Below are 15,421 nucleotides of genomic sequence, written 5' to 3' on the forward strand. Positions count from 1 at the left end.
GGGTCCTGGATTGCGAGAGGGCACAGGCCAGGCCAAGGGACCCCACTGGTACACTATCAAGGTGGGGGAGGGATGCAGGAGGTTGGCCAGCTAGGGAGGGACCGCAGGAGGGCTTTAGGGTGTGTCCAGCCTGTCTCACTCAGTCCTGATTAGCCGGACCCTAGCAACAAGCTAACCTACCATGTCATAGCGACTGTCAACTGTCCCTTGTGGTCAGTGTATGTCATAGCGAGTGGTTGAGTGGCCTTAGCATATCATTAGCATATTACACTTTGATTGGTTGAACAGACGACCGGACTCTTAGCATATTAGGCTTTATTTATAGGATGAGTGTTGAATTTTGTTGTTGGTGGTGTTTTATTTTTTGCATCAATTGATCTGATCTGATCATGTACTCTTTCTTATTTAAACTGTTGATATATACAAACTAATGACTATAAACTATCTAATCTAATAATAGACAAATATGCAAATTGACCGCACCTTCACTACGCCCAAGCCACACCCACCAGCCAATCAGGATGAGTATGCAAATTACCCCAACAAAGATGGCGGCTAATTTGCATATCAAGACAGCATCAAAGAACCCAAGAGCTGCAGAAGGGAGTAAAGCTTCGGAGAAGCAAGCAAGCTGGGGGGAGGAGAAGGGAGGAGCGAAGGCAGGGCCGGGGGGGGGGCGGGCGGTGAAGGGAAAGGCAGGCGGGCTGGCCAAGAAGGCGGGGCGGGCGACAAGGGAGGAGCGGAGGCGGGGCCGGGGGCGAAGGGAAAAGCAGGCGGGCTGGCCGAGAAGGCGGGGCGGGCGACAAGGGAGGAGCGGAGGCGGGGTAGAGTGCAGCAGGAAATCCTATTGCAGGATTTTTCCTGCAACGGGAATGCTAGTATTTACTATAAACCAAAAATCAACTGCAACGTATTAAATTATATTCATTTTTCAAAAAAATTCTGAACCAGCCTTGTATTCATGGAATAAACTCTTCTTACTGATGGTATATATCTTTATTTATGTTTTTTTAAATTATTTTCTCCCCTTCAGTATTATTTTTTATTTATTGATTTGAAAGAGAGAGAGATAGAGACTGACTTGTTGCTTCACTTATTTATGCACTCATTGGTTAATTCTTATAATGTGTACTAACTGAGGATTGAACCTGAAACCTTAGCATATCAGGAAGAGGCTCTAACCAACTGAGTTACCCGGCTAGAGCTTATTTATAGTTTCAATTTACTACTGTTTTTTGGAGAATTCTTACATCTATGATAATAAGGGATGTTAGTCTGTGCTGTTTTTAGTTATGTTATTTTTTACTCTTTATGTCAGGTTTCAGTGTTAGGGTAATACTTGTCTCCTAAAAGGAGTTATTTTTCTTCCTCTTAATTGTCTGGTGGATACTGTATAAAATTAGTGTTAATTCTTCTTTAAATGTTTGGTGGAATTTTTCAGTAACCATTGAGACCTGGAGATTTCCTTTACAGTCGTTTGACATGTATTTTAAAAAATTGTAACTACTGTAATTTTACAGCTCTGGAATTTATATTTTTTATAGTTGCCAAATCTCTCCTGAGGTTCATTTACTCCCATCTTTTTAAATAAATCCTCACTATGATTACAATGATATATAAAGTCCTTGTCTGCTTGTTGCAACCTCTGGTTCATCTGTAGGTTAGTTTCTGTTGACTTTTTTGATAAAAGATATTATTGTCTAACATGTCTCATAATATTTTATTATATGAAACTGTGTATAGAATTACAGTGAAGATTGAGTTATAATCCTATTTTGCTTGGTTTATCCCAGAGAGTATAAACTCTTTATTGTGTGATAGCTAAAGCGGAGAACATGATCATCCACATTTTACCATGTAATAACTTGTTCTGGGATTCATCCCCAGCATAGAAAGTTGAACACATTTCTTATTAGCTCAACTCCCAACTTCCAGCTCTGCTACTGTAGGTACTACTAATTAAGAATTAGTCTCTTCTTATCAATGTTTGATCCTAAATCCAGGAGAGGGGAGGGTCCAGCCGCAGTATCACCATTGGATTTAAACTGCCTCAGGCTGACTTCAAAGCTCAGAAGAGTGCTAGAAAAGGTACAAGTTCTTTTTAAGTTTTGGCTTTGCCTTCACTGCCATTTTTTTGCAACAAAATCATTAAAATCATTATTTCAAGCAAACTATTAGTGCGTGTGGCGTTTTCCTGATTCTATTCTGTCTCATCTGCTCCCATCATTATCATTAGTTCCTCAGGTTTTTCTGGACCCAGGAAAGGTCCAGTTGTCTTCCCCTCCTGCCTGGACCCTGACCCAACAATGTACCTTCTTCCCAGAAGCTGCCACTTACGGGGTACTTGCTGCTCATTTATGAGCTACGCACTCCCTATAAGTTAGTTCAGGACTTCCTTTCATAGAGTCTTCCTTAATAGATAGGTAATGTGATGGCTACTGTTATGGGTCAATTTGACTGGGCCACAGGGTATTCACATATTTGGTCAGATATTATTCTGGGTGCATCTGAGAGGGTATTTTTGGATGAGATTCACATTTGAATCTGCAGACTGAGTAAAGCAAATTGTCCTTCCTACTGTGGGGGGCCCTCACCCAATCACTGAAGGCCTCAATAGAAGAAAAAGGCTGACTCTCTCTTTCTCAAAAAAAGAAGAAACTTGTCTTGCTTGAGTGCTCTGAGCTGGGACATCAGTGTTTTCCGGCCTTCGGTCCCAAACTGAAACATTGGCTTTTTGGGGTCTTGTGACTCCTGACTTTCAGACTGGAGCCACACACCAGCTCTACGGGGTCTCCAGCTGGCCCCCTGAGGATCTTGAGCCTTCTCAGCCTCCAAAATCACATGAGCTGATTCCATATATATAATTACACATGATGAAGAACTAAAGGAATAAACATACCTCCGTAAAAAATAGAGAAATGATGCCTAGATAATGATGTAAGGAAGATTCACATTTGGTTAAATTACCATGCTAATTGGATCTCAATTAATGATCAAAACTTTGAGAGCTTCAAAGCCACATTTATGGGGATTATAGAGAGAAGAACTGGAAAATGGAGCTACTTTCAAATAACTGTAAGATTGTCCTCATCTGAGGTATTAGATTTGTTCTTTGTTGTCGAGAGAGAACTTGAGCCAGGGAGCAAAACTTTAGGGAAACCTATTTTAGCCTCAATTCATTCATTCTACCAATATGCTTTGAGAAGCTAGTACATGAAGGCACTGTTCTTGACACTTGAGATTATGTCAATTAAAAAAGAAATCGAAATATCCTCCTTCCTGTACCCCACTATCCCTGTCTAGCAAGATAAATCTAAGTACAGGGAAGTCTGAAAAAATCAATGGAAGAAGAAAGCTGAACTCTCATAAGTGGAAAAAGTGACTCTTAAGTGACTGAATCCTATGGAAGTTCTTGATAACTGTTCACCATATTTTTGAGGAGATTTTAAGTAAGGAGACGGTTGAATCAGATGACTTCTTGAGTCTCTTCTCATTTAGGATGCTTTAAAATCTTTCAACAATTCAAATGATCCATAAGCAGTATCAAGACTTTGCTACAGGCAGTCACTAAGAATTAGAATGGATTCCTTGGATGCCAAAAGACGAGGTCACGGTTACCAATCATTTGGTTTAAACCTCTCATTGTGCCGTGTCCCATATTCTGTCTTAGCTGAAAATCCCTTCCTCATTCCTGAGCCCCTCATTCTAAGTTAGGTCCTCTTTATACTTCACCGTCTTCACCTCTGACTTTCCCTGCACAGCTCCCCTCTCAATGTGCAATTACACTCTCTGTGTGTGATTATTTGTGTAATGTCTACACCTCCAGTAATCCACCCACTTCATGAGAGTAGGAACTGTGTCTGTTTTCCTCACCACTTTGTACAAAGGACCTAGCTCAGACCCTGACACATGGCAAAGTGCGATAACTATTTATTTGGTGGTGAATGACAAGTTAACTGAGGAGATACCTGGAGAACAAGAATTGTTAGTCTCCAAGTGATCAAGAGTGTTGAGTGATTGGCTTAGCTGGGAGAAGCCACAGAGAAAGGAGGAATGTCCCCAGGGTTGGGTCTCTATTTCATAGATTTCTCTATATTCTTCAATACCTAGAACTCTGGAATGCAGGAGCTAGGACCTTACTATGTAAGGCCTCATTTGACAGAGCAGAAACCTTGAACATAGGAAGAGGAGCAGGCTATGAATATGCATGAGCCCATGGATACACAGGGAGCATTTTAAGAGCTATTTTCAGAAATATTTTGGAAAAGACAGACACAAACAAACAAAAAACAACCCTCTCCAACTATCCGACTTAAGTTTGACATTCAGGCTCAGCTGTTGATCCAAAAGTGGCTGGAGATGGGAGAGAGTGTGTTGCGGGGGAGGGGGCGGGAGGGCGGGGGTCCAGAGCCAGTGACCTCCGCGGGAGGCCCAGCCCCCAAGATGGACAGAGCGCCCCCTCCCCACGTGCACAGGGTCCCCTGGGGCCGGGGTGCTGAAGGAGCCTGTGGGGCCTGCCGGTGCAGAGCCGAAATGCTGACAGCCCTCTGATTGCAACGGTCACCACAGTAACTTTCCAAAACCTCCCACGGTGGGGCTGGGGGAGGGGAAGCCCCAAATCCCAAATATAATTTAATTTCCAGAGTAAACACTTTCATGTAAAAATGGCCAAGGCTTTCCTGGAGGCGAGGCGGCTCTCTCAGGCATTACCACACTGCCCCCTTGAGATTCTGCGGAAACCCTGCACAGGGCCCGCTCCAACTACAGTGAACGTGAACCTGGGAGGGGACTGCCCAAGGGTCTGGGATACAGACCAGGGACTTGACCATCGGGGAGCGCAAATGAGAGGGAGGAGGCCTAAGTGGCTCTGTCTCTCCAGGGGGCTGAATGCCAATAAGGAAAACATTCACTGTTAGGAATGTTTCATTGGGTTTTTAAAGTATATTTTTATTGATTTCAGAGAGGAAGAAAGAGGGAGAGAGAGACGCATCAATGATGAGAGAGAAGCATGCCTCCCGCAAGCCCCATACTGGGGATGGAGTTCGCAAGCCAGGCATGTGCCCTGACGGAGAATCAAACTGTCATCACCTGGTTCCTAGGTTGACGCTCAACCACTGAGCTAAGCCTGCCCGACTCTTTCATTGATCTTGAAAGACCGATGAGCAAAGTGCGCACTGTAAGTGCTCAACATCGGGGATACCCATTAGCCATCTAAGAGCTAAAAAGGGGAACCCGCTCTAACCACCTCCCCTAGGGATCCTGCTCTGAGCCCCAGCCTGGCATAAAGGTGGTAAAACAGTTCAACATTTATTGAGTGTTTTACTACATGTCAGTGGCTGTGCTGAGTCTATTACATTATTTTTTTCTTAATGAATCATAATACCTGTCAGGTAGAAGGTACCATTTTCTGGACTTGACAGAGAACAAGACAGACTCTAGAAGTCTAAGTAACTTTCCCATAATTATTGGGTCAGTACAGTGGTCGGCAAACTCATTAGTCAACAGAGCCAAATATCAACAGTACAATGATTGAAATTTCTTTAGAGAGCCAAATTTTTTAAACTTAAACTTCTTCTAATGCCACTTCTTCAAAATAGACTCTTCCAGGCCTTGGTATTTTGTGGAAGAGCCACACTCAAGGGGCCAAAGAGCTGCATGTGGCTCGCGAGCCGCAGTTTGCCAACCACGGGGTAAATGGCTGGGCAAGCATTTTACCCAAGTTCTGGGGGACTATGCTGTGATGTCAGGGAGGACCAGACGCTGGTTCTGCCTCTGTCAGACCAGACTTTGGGCTGGATACTTCCTGCCTCACAGGTCCATTTCTCCTCTGCAAAATGGAGGGACTGCATGAGATCACCTCTGAGGGTGAAAACTCTAAGCTTCCATGAAGCTATGGCATTGACAGCGTCACAAGAATTGGTTCAATAATAATGAGCAAGTCAGTTAAAAAGCACTGAAAAGAGACATGAGATGGGAAGGTTCTGGTGGGCAGTGGTGCAGGGGTGGAGGTCAGCTTTGCACAGGGCAGTGATGGGGAACCCAGAGCCTGCAAAAATCGGATGTGGATGGAGGCCTTGAGTGAGGAGCTAGGTTCAGATATGTGTCCTATAATCACAGCTTTCACCTGCTGACACCAAGTGGCCTTGAACAGATAGGCTTGCTAGCTGGTCCATCTTGGATCAAAAAACAAAAAATTCTGCCAGGCTATAATTTGATCAGTTCCATTTATAGGTCAGTACCCATTCTGATGGGACTTCATTTGAAGCCAGGGGGGATGCAGCATTTAAAAACTGTGGAAGTCAATGAACTTGGAAATCCACTTATCTCCTCACCCCTCAAGTCTATCTGTTCCCTGCAGGGTTGTGGAGAAGACAGTAGGCCCAGTAACTGCTCGTAAGGAACTGCTGAGCTTGAAAATTGTTTCTTATAACAACAACAGTTATGGCATTGAGCCCCATCTCTTTCACAACATTAGTGTAATGATTGCCAAGAAAATGCCAAGTTCTTGTGTGTCAAATATTGTAATATTAGTAGTATTTTAATATTTGATACCTTCAGTGTTCCAATTCATTCTCTCTCTCTTTCTCACTTCACACACTCACACACACACACACACACACACACACACACACACACACTGATCCACTATATATGCAGGGCACTACAGTCCTACTCTAGAATCTGAAGTATGAGTTTATTTTAACTTTGCTGTCAAGAAATTCTTAGTCTATAGCATAAGACAACAAAAAATGCAATTATTACATTACACGCTGGTAAGGGCCATGAGAGAGCTATACAGGTTGCTATGAGGCTCACCGCCCAACTTGGCCTGAATGAAAAAGGTTAGGAAAACTATTAACAGGAAGTGACAAATCCAGTAGGGTAGTTGAGAGTGGGAAGGATGTTCTAGCCAGTGGTTCTCAACCTTTCTAATGCCGCGACCCTTTAATACAGTTCCTCATGTTGTGGTGACCCCCCAACCATAAAATTATTTTCGTTGCTACTTCATAACTGTAATTTTGCTACTGTTATGAATCGTAATGTAAATATCTGTGTTTTCCGATGGTCTTGGGCAACCCTGCTAGCGGTTCGCGACCCACAGGTTGAGAACCGCTGCTGTAGAGCCTGAGACCATTGGAAAACACAGATATTTACATTATGATTCATAACAGTAGCAAAATTACAGTTATGAAGTAGCAACGAAAATAATTTTATGGTTGGGGGTCACCACAACATGAGGAACTGTATTAAAGGGTCGCGGCATTAGAAAGGTTGAGAACCACTGTTCTAGGCAAAGGAACTATGATAAGCAAATACGCTGTGGCATGGAACAGTGTGATTTAATTAGGGAATTGCATAAAGTTGTCTGACAGCCAGAAGGATGCCTGTGTGAGAATAACAAAACATAAATTTGGAGAGAGAGGCAGGGAATGGATCAAAATGACTTTGCAGCATGTCATAAGCCATTAATTTCATCCTAAAGGAATTCTATCCTAAAGGCATTTGGAAGCCACTGAAGGATTTTATGCAATGCAACCATACTTAAAATCAGAAAACATTTTAAAGGCCTCAGTACCCAAGACCTGAGAAAACAACAACACAAGACTGAGACCGAAAGAAATGAAGATACCATGGCAGGGAGAATTACTAGAATGAATAATTAGAATTTTCTTTGGTTATTGACAATTTCTGAGTTGTCTCATTATAGGATGGCATATGCAACAGAATCTGTACTTGATATTTTTATGTGTTTACAGGGTGATGATTGTACCTAGGAATCAGCTTCTTGGGGTTAAAACACTCTCTTATAAATGGTAAAAAGTCCATCTTCTCTGTATCCTCTCCACGTTGACAGGACGTGTTCACACGCCACACACTTCCCAGGGCCCTTCTCATTTATGTTTCCTCTCTGCAGTTAGCTGGTCTACAATCAAAACAATTCCTCCCCAAACTATAGCCAGGGCGAGCCCCCCTTTCTCCCACCCTATCTATAAAATCCCAGCATTGTTCCCCAGTTTTTGTCTGGAAGCAAAAGCCACTAAAAAACAGCTAAGAAGAGTCTGAAATCTGTAAAAAGGAGAGCAGCGTAAACTGAAAATAGAACCGGAAGGCTTATTTGTTCTTTCCCCTGAGCTCTTATGCAGACAAGAAATGGTGATGCAACCTCCCTGGCCGACCATAAATTGTCCAATTTCTTCACACCTCCAAGCTGACGCCAACCTGTCATCACGATCTGGTCTTGATCTTCCCAGTCTGGTTCTTCGCTTTTTAAACTACAGCCTTGACTCTTCAGAGTCTTTTTCTGATTAACTTGGGATCTGGCTTTTCTCAGGCAAACGTCTGCCCATTCAAGAACTGATCTGACAACACAGGGTTTCCTGGGACTTCCAGCAACTCAATGAAAATCAGGCACTGGAAAAACCACAGAACTTAAACCAAACAGTTCCCATTTGCTCTGAGATGTAGGAGCCACTCCTGGACAATATACAACTGTAGTTACTCAATCGTCATTTCACTGAGGGCTTTCCTGACCGCCTTATTTACAAATGCAACCTGGCCCCCATTTCACATGCTCCACCCTAATTCTTATATACCATTTTATTATAACTTATTTTAGTTATTGCTTGTCTGCCACCCATATTGGTGTATAGAACGAGATGTATAATAGTACACATACTCACGCCTACATTTCAATAAAACTAGCTAGACAGGTAAACAGAGAGGAAGATACAGATGCGTAGGCAGGTAGGTAGGTAAGTAGACATGTATTTATATGGGTGCATAGGAAGAGACATAGGGAGACATTGAAAACATTAAAGCAGACTCACCCAGAATGATAATCGTGTTGTGAATGCTTCCAGACACAATGTTTTCTGTGTAAACCCTAAGCATATTCAATCTAACAGTTACTTATGGAATCACAGACGAGCATTTGGAATTCAGACTCTTCCAGGAGACCTAGACTGTCTCTCACGCTCATTTAAACCTCACCTGGGATACCAGGCTGGCACCCAGAACCACCTATCCTTAGAGCAGCACCAGAAACCACGGACCTCGCCGTCAGCCTTACCTGGGGAGGTGAGAGGGAAAACCGGAGGGCTCTCCTCAGAGGCAGCACCGAGGGGTGGCTTGGGAAAGTTGTGTCACACCCCATCTCTAAGACTCACCCAGTAGCAAGATAATCCAAGTGAAAGCCCTGGTGAGACTTCACATATTCTGGGACATCTCCATGGTTACCCAGCCCACCCCAACCTTCTCACCAGATGGCCACCGCAAGCTGTGGAAATTCTAGAACCACAATGTTCCTCTTTTTCTGAATGACCCACAACCTACAATCTAGACTTCACTCTGGCAGCCTTTGGACGATCAATGGCTCAAGTGCTTAAAGCAGGCCGTCCTCAAACTACGGCCCGCATGCGGGTGTTTTTGCCGTTTTGTTTTTTTACTTCAAAATAAGATATGTGCAGTGTGCATAGGAATTTGTTCATAGTTTTTTTTAAACTATAGTCCGGCCCTCCAACGGTCTGAGGGACAGTGAACTGGCCCCCTGTTTACAAAGTTTGAGGACCCCTGGAAACCTTCAGGGCACTTTGGAAGCTTTCATTCTGAAAGGAGGCCACTATTTCAATGGCTTTCCCCCCAGAAATCTCCCTGTACTATGAATTCAAGTCAGTCTCTCTCTCTCTCTCTCTCTCTCTCTCTCTCTCTCTCTCTCTCTCGTATTTTACACACACACACACACACACACACACACACAAATTATCAGCTATTTTTCTATGGCCTTAGTGAGCGCATCATTCACTTGTGGTTATGGAGTCATTTGGAATAATTATCTATACGGATGCAGAGCCCTCCTTACACAACCGAAGGTTGGAATTACACAATTTTTTTTTCTTCTTCACCTAAAGGTGCGCAAAGGTAGAGTTTATTCAATTTCCCCCTCCTCCCCCCGACCCAGAGAATCTACATCTACATATTCATGTTGTGTGCAACGAATATGTTGCTATGGTAATGATTATGGCTTTATATTAAGTAGCAGGACGATCAGCAGCAAGAAAACTGGCTTTATTTACCATTCAGTCCCCCTCCCTCTGCAGCCCCCCTGCTCTGAAGCCTGCCCGCGTTCCTTGCTACAAATATGATTTAGCTGTGACCCTGATCGGAGCGGCCACAGTTGGCAATTGTGGGCAGTACAAGATAAACTAAAGCCTGTTCACAGTCACTGCGCCCACCCTTTACTCAGAGGCTTAAAAGAACATACAATAAAAAATTTTTTAAAAACCGCAGTCAAGAGAGGTTTCATTTCCATCTCTGCTCTGTTGTAGATGCTTTGTGAATTTGTACGCCCTTTTCTCAAACCATGAACTGCAACTTCCTTCCCAGCAGGATGACAATGTTCGACCAAATGCCTTCCAGACTCCCTGCGGCCCGAACGTTCTGTTTGCTGTAGTGGAAACAGCGCAGCCCGCAGAAACAGACCTGGATTTTCACCCCGGAGAGACACCCCTTCCAAACTCTGGCAAGCCCCCCTCTCTGAGCTGCTGTTTTCCTTCTCTTTAAATATTTCTTAATTACTAGTTTAATTACTAAAGTCGGGGCTAATGTATGCAGAGTGCCTGGTCCACATAAGATGGATGACGAAGAGCACCCTGGGTTATGTGTTGAGTTAGCCACTTTTCATTCAGCAAATACCACTGAGGGTCTGTGAGGCTCTGGGCTACAATGATGAGCAAAAACATAGTTCTAAGCCTTCCCTCGTGGAGCTTGCAATAGAGTGGGGGAGAGAGAAAGTTGAGACAAATGCAAAATTGCAGTGGTGACAAGCACTAACATGGAGCCATTGTGAGAGCTCATGCTAATACTAGAGGCGTGGTGCACGCATTCGTGCACTGACGGGGTCCCTTGGCCTGGCCTGGGCCCTCTTGCAATCCAGGTGGCACCACCGCCAGGGAGGGACTGCGTGAAGGCTCTAGGGTGTGTCCGAGCTTCTCGCCCAGTCCCCAGTCAGCCAGACCCCAGCAGCAAGCTACCTACCAGTTGGAGTGTCTTCCCCTTGGTGGTTAGTGCGTGTCATAGTGATTGGTCAAATGGTCGAACAGCCAGACATTTAGCACATTAGGCTTTTATATATATAGACTAGTAGCCCATTTGCAGGAAGAATCCTGCAAGCGGCCGCTGCGGCCGCATGTACTACCGCTGCCGCCGCCGCTTCGGCTGCCGCGCCTGCACCCGCGCTCCGCTGCCACCCGCCCCGCTCCGCCCCACCCTGCCCCGCCCGGGCTTTCCCTCTGGCAGCCACCTTGCTTTCCGTTTTTCCTCCCTCTTCCTTCTAAGTTGTCTTCAGTCTTCACTCCTCCCTCCCTCAGCATATGCAAATTAACCGCCATCTTGGTTGTGTAATTTGCATACTCGCCCTGATTGGCTGGTGGGCGTGGCTTGTGTGTAGTGAAGGTGCGGTCAATTTGCATATTTGTCTATTATTAGGTAGGATGAGATGCGATAAGAGGATTTGACCTGGTCAGAGTAGTCAGAAGGTGACCTCTGAACAGAGAGATGAAGGAGGCATATAGTTTAAGTGAAGAAACCAGGGCAGAGTGTTCTAAGCAGAGGGGACAGCAGGGACAAAGCCCTATGGTAGGAAGGAGTACGGTGCAGTCAGTGGACTCAGAGAATTCACTGTGACCGGAACAAAGAGATTTCACAACACTAGCTTCAGTTATAAATAAGTTATAAGTACATGATGAACACTATCAAAATCTAGTCCTTTTGAAAGATTTTTATTTATTTTTTGAGAGAAAGGAAAGGAGAGGGAGAGAAACATCCATGTGAGAACAAAACAGCGATTGGCTGTCTCCAGCACACCCCCTACTGAGGATTAAGCCTACAACCCGGGCATGCGCCCTGACTGAGAAATGAACCAGTAAGTAACCTTTTGGTGCACGGGACAATGCCCAACCAATTGAGCCACACCAACTAGGGCTCAAAATATAGACTTAAAGGTTTTGATGAGGTGGTATATATTGATGCATGAATGATTTGAGGGTTCAAAATATTTACATTCCAGCCCTGGCTGATGTGGCTCAGTTGTTTGGGCATCATCCCAGGCACCAAAAGGTTGCTTGTTCGATTCCTGGAAAGGGCACATGCCCTGGTTACAGGCTGGATCTCCAGTAGGGGGCGTGCAGGAGGCAGATTTTTTTTCCCTCCTTCTTTCCCTCTCCCCTCCCCTCTCTAAAAATCAATAAAAAAACACATTAAAAATATTTTACATTCCAGAATAACCTAGAGCTAGAAGTCTTAATCCAAAGACATAAATCTAAAGAGGGAAAGTTTCAGGCAACAGGAGGCAGGAGGCAGAGTCTTTTGGAGGAGGGGAATTTTCTAATTTCTTCTAAAATCACATTGTGCAAGGAGAGTAAAAAATGGTTGAGTGGTTCTCCAACTTGGGCACGCAGCAGAGTCATGCTTATAAAAATACAGACAGAGACCTTGGACCACGTGGAGGTTTAGTGTTTGGTAGGTCTGGGGTGGGGCGCATGTGTTTGCCTCTCTAACAGTGTTCCAGGTGCTGCTGACCGGGGACCACATCTGGAGAACTACTGTTCTGACGTGTGGCTAACACTGAAGGGAACAGTGCCGGGTGGGGCATTGGAATGAAGGGTCCTCTGGCGACCCAAAGACTTTTTCTCAGGAGGGGAGGATCCTGCAGGTGAATTGCTCATGTTTTAAAAGCATTTGGAGAAATTTCAAGGAAGTACATAGAAGCCATGATTGAAGTTCCTTCTCTGACGGTTTCCACAATGAAAATCCTGGAGGTGCCTCGTGGTGCTCAGGGAAGAGTGTTGCCTTCCAAGTTCACTGTGCGTCTGGGTCTCAGGTTCCTTATCTATCAGATGACAGTGTTGAATTATCTTATCTCCTAGGTCAGTGGTCGGCAAACCGCGGCTCGCAAGCGGTTTGCCGCTCTGTTGACTAATGAGTTTGCCGACCACTGTCATATACTACCCTTTACCTCTTTGCACACAATATGCCACAATTGCCTAATCCTCACAGCTTCCAACTACACGGTAACATTTAGTCCAGTGCAGTGATTGGCAAACTCATTAGTCAACAGAGCGGCAAACCGCGGCTCGCGAGCTGCATGTGGCTCGCGAGCCGCGGTTTGCCGACCACTGTCGTAGGTCCCTCTTGGCTCTAACGTCCTCAGACCCATAATGTAGCTCTGCCTTTGCTTCTGAAACTCTCATGAGTGATTTGTTTTCCTAGGAGAGCACATCTAGGCACCATCTCCAGCTGCCTCAGTCTCCACCCCATTGAGGGACCACGTGGCAGTCAGCGTAAAGGCACGTGGTACCACCAGTCTTCTCTGGGGGACACATGGAGAGACAGAAAAGTAGCAGCTTCCCCGAGGGGAACAACTGTTACTTCAAACTCCTAAACCAGTCACACTGAGTGGTGATCATGCTTATACAGCCATGTATAGCTCGCTCCCCCGCCCCCAAAGTGCTCAGCTTATGTGACAGCCCTGATCATACTCCAATGGCTGGGACCTAGCAGAACACAGTAAGAGTGGACATCTCGCAAAACTCTGTTAGGCTGCCAAACATATCAATGATGGAATATTCCCTTGTGTCCAGATGGCTCAGACAAGACATCATTTGATAGATGCGTGAGTAAGCCATATTCTTAGGAATTACCCATGGCCAGTCCTCAAAGGGCTCAGAGCATAATGCATCACAAACATTTAGAAAATACACTGAAACTGAGTCACAGACAATCACTTCAGCCAGGCACTCTCACCTTTGGGAGAGCTGCCAGCAAAGAGACAACACGGAGGTGCTTCAGGAAAGAGACTTTTAAAGAACTGGGACGGGGGCGAAGGCAAGAAGGACAATTTGCTATCTGTGGTCTTCATTCCACGTCTTCCTGGACTGGAAGTTCTTGTTCCTCTCTCCCTCTTCAAGTGTGCTGAGCCAGTGACCATTTTAGAAAAAGAAAGAGTCTGGACATGAAAATTAAAGAAAATGAACAGTAATAGTGTACTTGGTACAAGAGTGTCTTCAACACTAGAGAATCACAGGTGGCTGAGACACAGGCCCCTGTCCTCAGGGGTCTATGTCCCTGTCTGAGAGAGACATTTGAAACCATAACCCCAATAGCAAGATGGCAGAACTTTAGTGTGTAATAAATGCAGAGAGAAAAGATAGCCACCCAAACTCACTGGCAAATGTCTGATTAAAAGAGGTTACAATTTCTCTCTTACTCTTTGCAACTGCATGCAGGGACTTGGAGAGTATTATGCTAAGCGAAATAAGCCAGGCAGAGAAAGACAGGTTTCACATGATCTCACTCATAAATGGAATCTAATAAACAAAATAAGCTGATAAATTAAAAAGGGGTTCAAATTTGAAAACATTTATTCTCAAAGATATATGTACCCCTATGTTCATTGCAGCACTATTCACAGTGGCTAAGACATGAAAACAACTGAAGTGTCCCGCAATAAATAATTGGCTAAAGAAGATGTGGTGCATATAAAAAATGGGATACTACTCAGCTGTAAGCAAAGATGAAATAATGCCATTGGCAACAACATGGATGGATCTTGAGAATATCATGCTAAGCAAAATAAGTCAGACAGAAAAAGTCAAGAACCCTATGATTCCACTCGTATGTGGGATATAAAATTAAAAGCAACAAGTGAACAAATAATACAAACAAACAAAACCTCATAGACACAGACAACAGTATGGTGGTTACCAGAGGGAAGGAGGCTAAGGGTAGTAAAGGGTAAAGGGGATCAAATATATGGTGCCAGAAGAAGATTTGACTTTAGGTGGTGGGCACACAATGCAATATACAGATGATGGATCATAGAATTATCCACTTAAAGCCTATATGATCTTATAAACCAATGTCATTCCAATAAATTTAATTTTAAAAAGAGGGTTAAACTATTCCTTTTGTAATGGAGGTCAGCCTGCTGGCTAGAGGAAAGGGAGACAGCGTTCTCGGGCTGAAGTTTGTGTCGCTATAGGGGAGTTTCTAGGAAGACAGCCAGGAGCATATGTGGGCCATTTCATTCTGAGGCCTGAGCAGGTATCCTGAAAGCGTGGACCATGCACTGGCTGCACCAGGATCACCTGGGGTATTGGTTAACCCTTTGCACTCGCTTTTTTTGATTCCTTTATTCTACTGCTAACCGTGTCGAGTCACACTCAACATCCGAGTGCAAAGGGTTAAGGGTATTGGTTAATAACTCAGAATTTTAGACCTCTCCTTTAGTCCAAAGAATTAAAATGTCTGGGAGAATGAATCCTTACAGAAATGTGAGAGGTACAAGGGGGAGCAAAAGAATCATCAGCATCTATTTCCACCAACCCTTCTGCTGCTTCCTTTGTATTGAGAAGGTGCATGTAGT

This window comes from Cnephaeus nilssonii (genome assembly GCF_951640355.1).
Source record: "Cnephaeus nilssonii genome assembly, chromosome: 19".
NCBI classification, from domain to species: domain Eukaryota; kingdom Metazoa; phylum Chordata; class Mammalia; order Chiroptera; family Vespertilionidae; genus Cnephaeus; species Cnephaeus nilssonii.